Source organism: Vespula pensylvanica, chromosome 22, assembly GCF_014466175.1.
Source record: "Vespula pensylvanica isolate Volc-1 chromosome 22, ASM1446617v1, whole genome shotgun sequence".
Lineage (NCBI taxonomy): Eukaryota > Metazoa > Arthropoda > Insecta > Hymenoptera > Vespidae > Vespula > Vespula pensylvanica.
Genome location: NC_057706.1, coordinates 384,678 through 399,939, shown reverse-complemented (window position 1 = coordinate 399,939; position 15,262 = coordinate 384,678).

The window sequence follows — 15,262 nt, the reverse complement described above, 5'->3', positions numbered from 1 at the left end:
TGAACATCGGTCGCCCGTATAATACCTGCATTATCCGTCATTAAGCGAACGCAGTACCTTTCGATCCTCTCGATGTCGCTACGTTTTTTTCTTCTCTTTTTTCGTCGCTTTGTTCCTGTACAGGGTGATTCATTTAAGAGGATCCATCGAGGTTCGCAGCTCGAAAGCTGCTGAAAAAGACATTCGCTTGACATTCTCGTTTTACGTTTCAAATATTTTGTCGTAAAACCTACCCGTAGATATTTTCTACGATATTTTTGTGGTTCGTTTAAATGGGACACCCCGTATATGCACACGCGGCTCCCTCCCTCTCTCGTCCTATCTCAGTCAACTTTTTCATCCGTCCTGACCAACGCTCCGTTGTAGCTACATATTTTACACCTATCGGGCGTGGTTCCCGGAATCCGCTTTAAAAAGTTCTCTCGTCAATGTTTAATCCATCGGAGGGCCGTTGCCGGTATATTACGACCGCGAACGAATGGAGTGCTTTTATGCGGTTCGGCTGCACACCGACAAGCAACGACGACAAATGGCTCGCGCGTACCTTTGCGGACGGAATTGAAATCGAAAATAAATTGAAAGAATTCAATTTTTCCAGAGACGAAACGTCATTATTCAACTGGCAGAGCGTCCTTCGTATTTTTGCAATCATTGACGGTGTGCTGGGCTTCTAAAGGGCAGGCGAGTCCCTCTATTATCTTTTGAAATTCATTCATCGGCCCCTTTGTCTCTCGCCTTTCCTTCGTTTTTCCATCGAAAATTTGGATTACTGGCTTTTTCTCCTTCCTCCTTTCCTTTACCTTCGGAGCGAAAAAAAGATCGTAAAGTTTCACGTTCCTCGATGTTCGGTGTTCGATGTTCGTTCGGTTCTCGATCGATTCGATTCGACCGCGTATGTATCGTTATTTTTTCCAAACCAGAGTCAGGGGGATTGGAACATTGGAAGAGACCGAACGACTAACGATTTGTAAGAATTTTGGGGAGCGCGAATCTACCCTAACTATATTAATTTCAAATAAATAGTTATCGAGCTTTCGGGAAGTAATGTTTTCTTTTTTCGATAAACGCGAACGACGCCGGCATACGTTGCAAATCAAAGCCGATATAAATTGGTCGTTGTCGCTCGGTCCAGCTGGTACGCTCGTTACGCTACTACGTATGACGTTTTCAAAGAGCGAAAATGTTTAATTCGTAAGGGCGCTTCATCGATCGATCAGTGCTCGTTCTGGCGATTTTTAATACCACTTCATAGTTTGCAATTATACGATTCCGAATTGGTCATACTTGAAAATGGCATCGAACGAAAAGTAATGCGCTTTAGGTAGAAATCATAACGAAGCTAATAAATAAAGATGATTGATGTCTTTTAATTAACAAAAATCATATTCGTATGATCGGTTTTGTATTTTGAGAAGGTATTCGACGATTTATATTATTTCTACGTTAATCCATCACTTTCGTTCGTTTAATCGTGAAAATCATCGATGACAAATATCCTCGATAATTCGAGTTTGATTCGGAACTGACCGAACGAGATGGTACGAACGCGCGACACGCTCGATGTATCGAAATAAAGGGGGGTTTTTAAGGGCACAACGGGTTAAAACGATAAGTCCGCCGGGCCTCGCGTAGCGAGAAGATTCGAAAAAAGAGAAAAAGGAAAGGAAAAAAAAAAAAAGAAAAACGAGAGCTTCTCGCGTTCCACGACGTCCCCGAGTGTAGAGACGCATTCCGAGTGCACTTTGCGCGCGAGGACGCTTCTCCCGCAAATCAATGGAAATCTGGCGACGTTAGGGGCTTATCGTCGATCGACGCGAGAAATAGAAAAACTACGCACACGCGCGTGGTTATACGCTCGTACGTGCGCAGAGAGACACGAACGCAAAGGAAACGTAAAGGAAACGTAAAAGGAAGAAGAGCGACGGGTTTAGACAGGGAAAAGGAGAAAGTGGAATCGTATAGAAAATGGAAAGAAGATTTCGATGGCACTAGTTTTTCCTTTGCCTCCGTCGATTTCCGGAACATTCAGCGCCTCCCACGTGGATTAGAGGCGTCTTTGCGGAAAGCGTAACTCGATGTCGAACGTCCGTTTGGAGGATCGACAGGTAGGCTAGTACTCGAGTTTACTCTTCTTCGTTTTCTCGTTTTCCTTTTTTCTTTTCTCGTCTTTTTCTTTCTTTTTTTTTCGTATTTTAGCTTTTACCAAATCTATCTCGATGGAGATAGATTTTCTCTACGTTATTTTTCGACGACCGAGAAATCGCCCAAGACTCGCCATTTTCGCAAATATCGTAGTTTCCTCTCCGTGCGGTAACAACCCTATCGATCCCGGCCGTGAAGCATTATCGTCGAGCTTTCGTTTTTATAATTATTTGCCAGGACAAATATAAATAACGCATCACGGTCGAGCATTTTATCATGGCGAGAGGTAGGGAAAGTACGAGTACGGGTACGAGAGGCGTTTCCTAATTAAAGGAGATAGTAGAAACGCTCACGCTCGGCTTGGAAACGAAGACGCGCAGGAGGATGCCGGCGCCATAATTTCCGTGGAACGATGCGAGTCTGCCGTAACGTTTGCGCGTAGTCGGTAACAACTCGGGGAGTGATCTACGACGTCGAAGTCAGCCAGCTCGAGTCGGCTCGGAATATGTTATGACGACGATAACTCGAAGAACGGGCTTCTCGTCCTGAGAAATGTGACGGAAAAATGATCGTCGTCATCAATTTAATCAACGTGTAATACGTGTTGAGGCGTAAGAAACAGTTAGTTATACGCATTACGTGACTGGTGTTTTATGCGAGACGCGTTCGAGCGTGAGACGCTTTGCATTTGATGCGTTCGCATCATGAATTCAGTGAATCGTATCGGGCAAAGAGACCATTATGTTTTATCCTCGAATTTACATCGAATCTTTTGTGCCACCGCCGAAATATTATGTGCATAAACGTCGAACAGTTTCGAGCGTTCGTCTACCTTCGAGCGGAGTATAAAACTTGCGAGTGGCTATTAAAAATCGACGATATGAATTTTAAATGAAACGCAAATAAAAAATCGAAAAAGTAGAAATCGTCGATATAACGACCGTAATACTACGGAATTGGAAATAGGGACGGAAACTCGGAGAAAAGCGTTCGCGAGGATGCAAGCGAGTCGCTGATCCGTGTCAAAGGGAACGCGATCGTTTAATCGAGCGAGTTCGATCAGTTTCTCGTTCAGTAATTTACTCGGTATTACGTACTCTTAGTTACTTGCAAATTTAATTAATCCTTCCGTATCAAAGTACGTATCGAGGCGAAAGGACGACTACGGCGACGACGACGACGATCACGGAGAATGGGTAGCACGGAACGTTACGGTTTCGTTGCTCGAGTTGCTCGCCCTTTGAACCCGATGCACTCGCTTCTTCACTGAAGTAGCACGGACGAATGTTCAACTTTAAGTGGACTCCGGTTTGAAGAAGGGTGGAAAACCACCGTCGCCTCCTCGCCCACGTATCCCTTCTTCTTCTCCTTTTTTTCTTTTTCTCGCTTTCTCGCTCTCATTCTTTTTTGCTTTTCCTAGTGGTAGAGGCAAAGGTAAGGAGGGTAAGGAAGAAACGTGCAGTCGAGTTTCTCGAGAAATTACTCGGTCCCATCGTTGCGGCCCCGTCGCCTTCTTTGCCACTCGACGATTCTTCTGTTGTGCCTTCTCTCCTCTTTCCTTCGCGACTCTCTTTCTCTCTCTTCTCTTTCACCTCCATCTCCTTCATTCATCTTTTCTTCCCTCGCCTTCGTACTTTCCGCTTCGCGAAGAAACTGCTCCTCGGCGAAGAAAAGTTTTCTTAATACCGTGAGAAGCGTGAGCCAACACAACGAAGGTTCCTCTCTCTCTTTCTGACTGGGCCACGCTCGTATTATCGATATTACTCGTAGCTATGAAAGTTGGAAGACGAGCGTGAGTTTCAGAAAATATCTCGAAAGGTATACGCGCGCGCGCGTGTGTGTGTAAGTACGTATCTTTTGAGGAAAAAGAGAGAAAAAAAAAAACAAAGTATCTCGCAACAACTCTTAAGAGAAATGCATCGTATATCGAGTATTATATACGCCTTGTCGTTAAATTTGTTTCTTCTTCGTAATATAAAATAAATAAGGAGCCTTCCAAGAGTATCTTTCGATCTTTAAAACGTTATTTTACCTGGAATTGGAATTGCGGAAGTAAAGAATTCCGTTGATTGCGGCTTTTTAATGCCCGTTCGAGAGTCTCGATATCTACCATTGAATTAAATATCATTTCGAGAAGAAGAAAGAAAGAAAGAAAAAAGAAAAAGAAAAATCTGACGGAGAGCGGCGGGAGAACACGGGGAAAATCAGGGAAGAGCTTGGTAGGTACGTGAAATGATGTGTATCCTAGCCATTTAGTCGAATAATTGGGTCCTGCACTTTCTCGGTGTAAAGGAACTCGCATAGTTCCCTCTCTAGTTTCTCTTTGTCTCTCTTTCATTTACTCCGCGTACCCCTTTCCGTCTCTCGTTCGTGGAAGTCGCTTTAATGCACTTATTGTTAATGCAATTCCAGCGGGTTTTCCGCCTGATGGTCGCCTACCTTTCATTGACAACGCAACGTCATTTACCTCCGACGTACGCTTACGTGTATTCTCTGTACGGTATAGGTGTGCGTACGCACGTCCGTGCGTATACGAGTACGCGCGGGTTCGCGCACGAATCCACTCTTCTGCAGACAAATTGAATTTGTTAGCGGGGGGTTCGAGTATACGGGAAAAGAAATACGCTTACGCGCGGCTCGTTGATCAAGAGTCACGACGGCGACTAAACGTAAGCTATATACATACGCGTCTGGCTTACGGTCGACGCTCGATCGTTCATTGCGCGACGGTGTATTTTCAAACGATACACTTTCGTCCGTTATATCGTAGGACCGTGGTTCGAAGGGAATGCTTGTTTCTTATACGGAATAACGTTAAACAAGTTCGAGTAACGCGATCTCTTCCCGAACAGCCGGACGAAACGATCGTTTACGTACGATCGTGTCTCGTACGGAGCTATGCTCGGAGATAACTTTACGAGACCTTAGATCCCTTTTCGCGTTAAACCACGTTGGCATTGAGGAGTCGCTATAAAGGGTGTCGCGCGTGGTGGACAACGCAACAACGTCGGTAAACGCGCAAAGCTTTGCAGGGTTGCGAAAGGACTTCTGTGAGGTAAATGGCGACCCATTTTCAGCCCTCGTACAGCACTCCGTCTACGGAGGGATACGTTTTAACGCGAGATATCTTAAATCTTGTAGCAGGAATCTTCCATACAATATTATTAGCGAGAACGATTATATTCTCCCTTCGTTAATATCGATTCAACGTCGTGGCTTTAACGAAGATCTTCGGGAGCATACATTATCCTTCATTTAACGAAGCCCGCTTAGCAAGAATAATGAGTAGCTCGTCGAGCGATTAACGTACGTACATAGGCGTTCTATGAATAAAGATCGTCGCACGATCGTTAGATTTTCTCGCGACGCAAGACGTAGACGTTTACGGAGAAAGAAGGAAGGAAAGAGAATTTATATTCGTTCGCGTAGATTCTCGAATTTCAACGAGCTCTATAAAAATTCGAAGAAATCCCGCAAGAGTCGGTGTTCCAGCGAAATCGATGGGATCGACGATCTCTCGCTTCCGTCCGGCATGGGAAGGAAAAAAAGTTTGAGAGGAAAAACGGACGATTATCCGCTGCGAGTTTCTTCGAGGGGCATAAAACTTTGAAATCCGGCCGATTAATTCGGTTTACCGTTGATGTTAGGAAAGTTGGCGACGTGACGGAATCGGAATCGAAGGATCGTTCGAAGCAGAAGGCGAAACATTCGGGTTCCTTTCTTAATCGTTCTCCTCTCTCTCTCTCATCATTTCTTCTTCTCTTTTTTCTTTCTTCCTCTTTTTCCGCTCAGGACTGCTTCGAGAAAAGAAGAAAAATCCACTTATCGAAGTCATTAACCAAGCTGGGAGGGTCCAAGTTTTATTGCGACCGATAATTCTTTACGTTACGTCTCACCTCGCAAAGTTAAGGGCGCGTGGCGTTTTATGGCATACGAACACGAAGAGTTTCCCCTCGCCTCTCGTTCTCGCTCTTAGAGCCTTCTCGGTTCGTTCTCTCTCGCGGGGTGTCTCTCCGTTGCGAGGCTCCACTCTTCTCTCATAACCTCTCTTTTCGTTTCTCCGCACACGTGTCTCTCTTCTCTTGGCAGGTAGTTTGCGAGAAGGTCGTTTATCTTCGGGTAGTCTACAGAACGGAGAAAGTTTTGAAGAGGCGCGAGAGAAGTTTGGTCTTGCTTCGTGAAGATAGTTCCGCAGTAAAGGGTTACTACGCCGGCGGATGCGTCGCGACGACGCCGACGCTGATGCCGACGCCGACGCCGACGCCGACGCCTCGGATTCTTAAGCCGCGCTACGCAGTTTTGCGCTTTCGAGATAATTTTCGCGAAAGGCATAGCCTTTAAACTTTTCGACGTCGGCGGCGTCGTCGACACGCTCGACGCGTTCCATCTTCCTTCTTCTCTTCTTTTCGCTTTTGGAAATATCTACGAGGTAGGTTCGTGCCAAGTATATAATATCTCGATCGTTAAAAAATGTTTAAAGCGAGCTGTCGAGCGCGTTCTCTTTTCGTCGCAGGACAGGAATCGATTCCTTATCTTCGGAAATAAGAAAAGCGGTCGATGGAGCTGCAGGAAAACTCGGAATTCGGTAATTTATATTAAATTTCAACTTGATCCTAGCTGTCCGCACGTACGAACGATCGATCGAACGAAACGTCCGAAGAAAAGAACGATTTTCGGGGATTTCGTTGTAAGCTGCCTCCCGGATGGAATATCTCGTGCCACTTTTCGTTGGCGTCGGTAATCTCTGCTCGCACGTTTCCTTTCTCTTTTTATCTTTTTTTTTTTTTTTCTTTCTCTTATAGCTAGGTAGAAGTACTGCGAAGAGAGACGTGCCGCGAAGCTTCTGGCGTACTCTCGGTATACGGAGTACAGAGAGCGAGTATCCAAGTTTCGAAACTCGATATATAGATTCGGGATGTATACGGAAGGTATGGGGAAGATAGGCAGAGGGAGAGACGCAGCACTAACGCGGTGCGCGAGTTCGTAGGAGAAGTCGAGCTGCTTGGGCCGGCAGCGGCACGGCCGCAAACAATCCTCTCGTTCTCCGATATCGCTCGGTACGATCCCTCGAGAGGTGGTTAGAGACAAAGACGGAAATAAATCGCCGTCCACAATAGCTTTCCTCCTTATTTCCAACTTCCATACTCTCGCAATGTCTTGGCCATTTACAACAATGCTCGCCGATAATCCGGAGAGCACGGATCACGCATTGTGTGCGCTGCTCTCCAAGAGGAAAGTTTCTTTCCGAACGAACGAAAGCGCACGAGCGGCTCGTTACGCTTCGTCCTTTCGATCGCTACCGAGTCTCGCTCGAAACCACGCTTATATCCCCGACGACTCTTCCGATCGAACGGACACCGAGATCGAATAGGGATTCGCGATGGATCTTTTCTTACGGTCTCGACTGGAAGGAGGTCGATCGAACGAACCGAGGAAACGAATATCGAAGCTCGATCTTTAAAACGTAACCAGAGCGATCCGTCGTCGGCTGTCGCGGAAAGAGGGAGGCAACTTGTCGTTTATCGGGAACGATATCGGTGTCATCGACACGAGTCTTGCTCGTTAATGCAGAAGAGGTCGGCCATTGAATCACCCGTCCGCATTACACATTCGCCAAACAACTCGGCCGTCGTAAATCGTGCCTCGAGTGGCTGGCGCTCATAATTTAGCGGCACGTTGCGTCCCGCGCTCCGCCTAACCGCCACTTCCTAAATACGGCGCGGTTTATGCCATCGCGGTGTTACGAATTCAGCAGACCAACCGAGATTCTTGCTTATCGATCTTACCGTTCTCGTTCGCGTTCAACGCCGATACGTTAAAAAATCTCGCGACGGAGATGCGGCTACGTCTAGATCATTGACTTTCTAATGTACTTCGCGACGATCTAATTGCAAAGAGAAAGAAAAAGGACGCGATCTCTTTCGACGGTTACGACGTTCGGCTCGTTCGCAACAGGTTCGAGACAACGAAGTAGGTATATATCCTACGAGTAAAATTTTACTCGGCTCGTCTTCCATACCTATCGCGAGTGCGATAACGAGGAATCGTGACGTGATAAAGGGGGCGAGAGAACGACCGTTCCGTTCGATCGGTTCTCGTCGGTCCTCGCGACGTTAAATTCCGCTCGTCTCGTTCGGAGCGCTCGCGGTTATCGGGTTATTCGAGAGGAGCTGTCCGTGTAAGAACCGTCTTTTACCACTCGTGCTTCGAGTCGTCAAACCGTTTTCCCGTTAGGGACAGCGACCTTATCCGCCGCGAGATGTAAAGCCGAGAATTCGACGGGACAATCTCATTACGCGGAACGCCATTATCTTCGCTCCCGCCGGGTAATTCAATATAAACGCGTACTAATTGGAAAACTCTGTCTTGGACGCGTCTTGAATCACGCAGCACGCGTGCGTACACACCGAGCGATAAACGCTCGTCGAACGAATCGACGAGCCAAAGATATTCTTGCCGCACGATCGAAACGAAATCGAATCCGACGTTGAGTTAAATTATCGAAATATGAAGCGAAGAACGTGAGCGATATTAAACTGATCGGCTTTCATTCGTCGTCGGGGAAACTTTACGACGAACGGACGTCGAAACGTTAAAGATTTGAAACGTATTGAAAGTTAATTGTCGGTAAACGCCGTGGAACGAGCCCACTTTCGATAATCGTCGTATTCGTCGAGTCGCTTTAACGAGACTAGCCGAGGAGCGAGAGCGAGAGAGAGAGAGGAGGAAGGGAGCGATCTCGGGCGAGAACCACCGCGGACGTTAGAGCTTCGACAAAATGAAACGTAAATATTGGTCGAGCTAGGCGAACTTAAAACTCTTCCGCCGCGCCGCCCCCTTCCCGCCCGCTTCCCCAGCTTTCCCTCGTATTAATAAAGATGAGCGCATTTCGCACACCCGGCACATCGTATCCGCTTTCTGAAACTCCAAGCTTCGCGATCGCTTAAGATCCGGCGAAATACGACGATCGTGAGTTCCGCGTTAAAGTAGTAGTCGCGACGAGGTACGACGTTCTCTCTTATCTTCTCGCGCGAGTCTGGTTCGACTATTTTCTTTTCCTTCTTGGAAATACTTCCTCGAAATCCGTCCCTCTTCGGTTTAACGCTTTTCTTTAGGAAGATCGATCGATGAATTTATATCGTATTTCGAAAAACGTCGTCGAGCGCAATCGCGAATCGTTTCGAATATTCGACGATAGGTTCGAGGATACTTATTTATTTTTGGTTTAGACGTTTAACGAGCGTGCACACTGTCGTTATCGAATCATAGTACGACGGTGGTTCGGTAGCTAAACTTATACAGTGATTTCTTGAGTACACAGTAAATAGAGGTAAGGGAGTAGTTCGGGTTAACCGTTGACTAATTGCTCCTTAACCGAGTTAAATCGCACCCTGGTTATTACGGCAAGCAGGGATGCTACATGGCGCGGTCTTCGATCAAAGAGACTCGTGGAACATGCTCGAGTCTATTTCGCTGCACGGCTGGATATACGCATATATGTAGAACATTAGGGAAGCGTATCACGGCTTATTGTTCGCTTTATTGGAAATTTAGGCGCGTCTTCGACAATGGCGATTCGAGAGAGATCGAATCTGAAACTGAAATTCCTTTGATACGAATTATATCCCGAGATGATAGAGCCCATGTAATTGATAGCGGCAACGTTAAAAATAACGACGACGAGGCAACGAGGAGAGGCGTTGGAAATTTAATTCCGACAATAGCGGTACGTCTTCGGCAAAAGAATCGATGAGATCGAAGTTGTCTCTCGTCGGAGCTCTCTCCGGTGATGCGAATACGCAAAACTCCCTAACGTTGGTAAAGTTTTTTTTTTTTTTAATAAAAGCAACGCACGGAAAGAGAAACGGAAAACGTCGAATTGGAAACGAAACGGTCGCTACGTTTTACAGGCGGAGAGGAGAGCGATATTAAAGCTGATTTCACGCACGAAAGGTTCGGCCGAAGCGCGAGCGACCTCGACGAGAGCCGAAATGTAGACGAATGGAAGCGAAGAGAGTCGGAACGGAACGAGGAGAGCGGAAGCGAGCGCGGGCAACGATGATGACGGAAAAGGTCGCATCGACGTGGCCGATGACTTTTCTTTATTTTTCATCGTAGTCATAAAAGGCGGCACCGTCATGCGATTCGCTATTGCGAGAGAACGTAAAGTCTCCATTTCCGCGCGTTTACATTTAAATCGGTGCATTAGCGACTGCAATTTCATTCCAATTTACAACTCCGCAATTCCATCCCTCTGCCGTTTCGAAGGGGGAGGAGGGCACGATTCGGTTTCGACATTCGCGACGTTCCGCGTGCGCTTGGATTTTCCCTACCTACATACATACCTACGACCCTTCTCGTTTCGTTTCGGTGTTCGCGCGAAAGAATTCGAGTCAACGTCATTTCGCGATTTCATATCGCGCAGCTCGATAATCGGTCGTTTTATCAATTAAACGCCGATTCGACCCCATCGAGACCGAACGGAATAGCCTCCGCCGGTATTAAAAAGCGACATGTAATTAATAAAGAGATTACATCCGTCTCTAAATTTAAAACATATTTCGTTTGTTGATGTAAATCGCAATTTCAAATATTAATTGCTTATCAATCGCGCAAAGAGATACGTACGCACGTACGTACTTTGTGTACCTATTGTCGTATCGACCGCGTCGCTCATTTAGCACGGACCACTGCAATTTTATCGCTTTATCTTTTCGGGCGCTGATACGGGGGGGGGGGCGTACCCGCATGGAATTTCTGTCTTCGTGGAATTCGCGTCGTCGAGAAGCGACGGTTCGTATTTCAGTGCGAATCGATTGTATCGATCTCTCGATCATAAGGAAAGAGAGAATTCGAGGTCGAGCGAGTTAAACGAAATCCCTTCGGAGCGTTATTCGCGTTAATTGCAGTTAAAGAACTTGCACGGAACGGAGGTAAAAGAATTCCGAGTGGCGGCCCGGTGGTATTAAATAAACATTACCATCTGCTTCTTTCGCTCGTCGAGACTTCTCCCTACTTACCTCATTATTCTTCAAAATACTCGAAGCGGAGTAGAAGCGCAGCGGGGTCGACTCTTTTGTTATTCATATTCGTAAGGCAAAGTTCCTCGCGGAACGCGCTTCACGGCGTGGTAGCGCGTTATCGTTTCGCGTTAGAGAGGAAAGAGTTCAAATAAAATGCAAATTACTATTACTCGATCTCTCGTGCAAACGAATACGAAGCAGGTCGTACTTTCAGGACGATGGTTTGCTATCTATTACCTAACGACGGTCCTCGACGTCCTTTTCTCTCTCTCTCTCTCTCTCTCTCTCTCACTCCGCACCACCATCCTATTTCTCCTTCTCATCGCGGCCGTCCTTCTTGTACAATTATTCCTCGGCTGTTTGATGATCCACTTGAGTCGAAAAGGGAGAAAGCGGTTTAAAATATCTTTAAGATATCGTTAAGGTCGATGGTTCTTCCCCTTGTTACTTATATTTGAGAGATCGAGTTATTCGTCTCTAGATTCTTATTTTATTCGTGTCTCTACTTTTCGAATAATTGACGATCCTTTAATAATTATCATCGAACGGTCCATCGAAGATAAGTATTCTTTTCTTATCGTCTGTCATCGTCTGCGAGTGGATTTTAAAGCTCCTCCAAGGTTGTTACGGATATTTCGAATGGAAGAGACGACAGAGAATGGCGAACTTTACTGATTCGTTTCTCCGCATAGATACGTTTCATTTTCTATTACGTGCGTAATGTCGTTGATGGGAAAGTCGGAAATTATTTCTATTTAGTCCATTTACGTAGCAGCAAAAGGCTTTATCAGATACCGACAATGGGTATTCCTATATCAATTCATTTTGTATTATCCTAGTATTATCAATATTTCGAAAATGAAGCTTTCAACGTTGAGATAATCGTTTCCTGCATAATGTAATTTTCTCCCGGACGATACGGCAAAAAAAGGAAACACGGCTGGTTGATAAATTATACGGCAGAATTAAAATATATTTATATATTTTCAAATATATGTGTTATACGTCGAGCGATATTAACGACGAATCGATCGCTCGATTCGCAAAAGAAGAGAATTTACGTTGACTTCGACCCAAATGTTTAGAATCTTTGCTCGATATCGCTTTCTTTCGGAGATACTCTTCTGCTGAAGGAAAAAGAAAAAAAAAAAAAGAGAGAAAAAGAAAAAGGAAAGAGAGAACGCGAAGGAGAAAATAAAGGCGACGAGTTACGATAATAATAAGGAGGCCGGTTTTAACGACGTGCTATGTAATTTTGACTAAATTAACGCGGTTATTCCATTACGCGTTCGGTTATTAACGCCGTGTACGCACTTACGCGTAACGATTTTTACACAAGCTGTAAAGTGGAGAAGGGAGGGACGGACGAAGCACGGGATAAAAGGAAGAGAAGGAGCTGGTTTAATCTCCATTACATCGGAGCGACCTAAGAAAACGGTTATCGCGCGCAGATCGTAGAACTTTTACAATGGCGCGAGTATTAAAGGCGCGTAATGCGAAACGCAAGCAAGACGCGTTAACTTCAATTAGCTCTAGGTTTAACGTTCTTCAAATCTTCTCCCTTCGCGAAAATCGACTACTCAACGATAATAATCCTGCTGCGTGTAGGTATACGCGAAGGAACCTCAAATATTTGTTTGCGAAGTATCGACTGCGAGTAGACGCTCGAGATCGATTCTCGCAGGGAGGAGAGTTCGAAGAGAAAAGTTCCAACGTCGAAAGTTGTGTACTCTTTTCTGCGAATCCTCGTTTTTCTTTCTACCAAATTCCCAGCCCCCCATTTGTCGCATTCTCTAATCCAATGCGTTTATTCGCATTCGCTTTCGGTGCAAAGGAACGAACAAAATCGTATCGAGTCGGAGACCGTTCCTCGTAACGAATGCTTTTGGCATCATCTTCAACGTCGTTTCGCAATGTCGTTCGTTGATAATAACCGAGATTAAACGCAAAGATTATATCGTATGAAATATTTCGAGAGGACGATGGAAGAAAGCCCCCGTAATACCCAATTTAACGTTAATATCGGATGGCGTTCGTGCGTGGAAAGGGACGACCACGTGTCCGGACTTACCTTATGCTTTACGACGGTCATCGATCCTGTCCCGATACTTTTCGCGAAACTTATAACTTCGTATCGACTTACGGAACGTGGACAGCACCGTGATACGTTTGACACGGGCTAAATTTAACAATTTCGATTCCGCTTCCGTTATTGCTAGGATCGCTTGCCTATCCTTCCATCGATGCATTGCGCCGCTGGACTAGCAATTTTATCCAAAGTTTAAGTACACGTATCTGTACGTAGGTACAGATACAGATAAATTAGAAATACGCTGGCGAATTGTCAAGGATCAAGGAAATGCGTTTAGAACGATACTTCGAACGTTTCGAAAGTAAGAAACGGCGGAACGTAAATCAATCGGATTTATATCGTAGATTTCTATTCGCGGCGAAGAAGCTATTACCGAGCGGGAGACGGATTTCCCTTGACAACTATTAATTAGTCGATCGATAATTAGCACATACGTAAGTATTAACGCTGCCGAGCAGGTTTTACTTTGTAATGGCTAATGACATGGCCAACCGCGAGTACGATGCATTAAAATGCACGCGCGACAGGACTATAAGCGGCTTACTATCCGCAATACGGACTCGGTTCATATTTAATCGGTGCCTAGAGCCACGTGTCTACGGCCTAATGAAGTCGAAACTGTAAGAGGATCAGGGTTCAACCGCGGGGAATAACCTTGGCTCTTGGAGATAACCGAGCGAATTTCGGGTTTACCTTCTTTAACGATCGAGAACACGAGATCGAACAAGAATTCATTTTCGATTCGTACGTCGATTTATTATTTTCTCAACGGCAAAGCGGAAGAGCTCTCTTTGTCCGTTCGTAATTCGATGAAATGGTTTAACGTAATCGAAACGCCTCGACTATGTTCGGTAATAATTTCGATAGTGCCTCCTTAAAGCTTTCGTCGGTAGGTATTCCATTCTTTAAATGGTTTATCGTCTATCCGTGCAAGTGATTTTCCAAACGGCACGCGACGGACGTAACGCACGCGAGGCTCTTTTCACGGTTGATGAATGTGCGAATCGTAATGCAGACCTTATCTCGTGTCATGCTACAACTTTTACACGGGCCACCACGTCGTCGTTTGTTAATCCTTTAAACGCTTAACGCTAATGTTTCCTCCAACACCCACTTAGTAACGCGATAGAACGCGAGTTTTCATAAAACAACCGGCCGTCGCACGTATGCGTTTAATTCCCGTCCGAAGAGGAATCAGATTTTTATCAGATTTCCCATCGAAGCGTGTCTCTCGTAGTTCCGCAAACATTATTACGTCGTTTATCGGTGATCGTCTTAACGTCCATTTCCCATATTTTCTATCTAGTAAAAGCAGCAACATCGGATCGTTATGAATCATTATATGGAGTCGCGTCTAAAAAGCGCCATTTTAAACGCGAGTAGATGCGCGTACGCACGTGTACTACTCTTGTTACCTATATACGTACAAGGGATGCACTGCGTGCAATGGTTCAGACACGCGTTCAAATACGACTCGTGTTGTACGCGGATGAGAGCGATCGGCGGCAGGAATTTTTACGGGAGAACGAGAGGCGAGCGCGATTTCTGGGCGCATAACGGGCATGCTTAATCCTGCTGGAACGAGTCAATTTTGTTGTCCCGTGATGCAAGGATAAGCTCCGCGAAATACCACGAAGTGGAAACTAAAACCTTTCGATTCGGTAGGGAAAGCGAAAAGATCGTTCGTAAATGCTGGAAAAGCTTGCAATTGATTTTCTTTTTTCACTCCTCTCTCTCTCTCTCGCTCTCTCTCTCTCTCTCCCGTCTTTCATTTTCTCGAAAAATCGACGTAAGCGAAAGAAGAAGAGACTCGTTTTCAAATTCTTCGCCGTTTCGTCTTCCAGTTTACGTGCTCCCAAAGTATAAGCTTCTCCGTAATGTCAGCGCGATACAAATATACCGAGCGTAAAACGATGTCGGCGTTCTTCGCGGTTGAAACTAAACAAGAGCGACATTTGCATTTTTATTAAGACACGTTTTAGCCCGTCCGGAGACTTGGGATTCG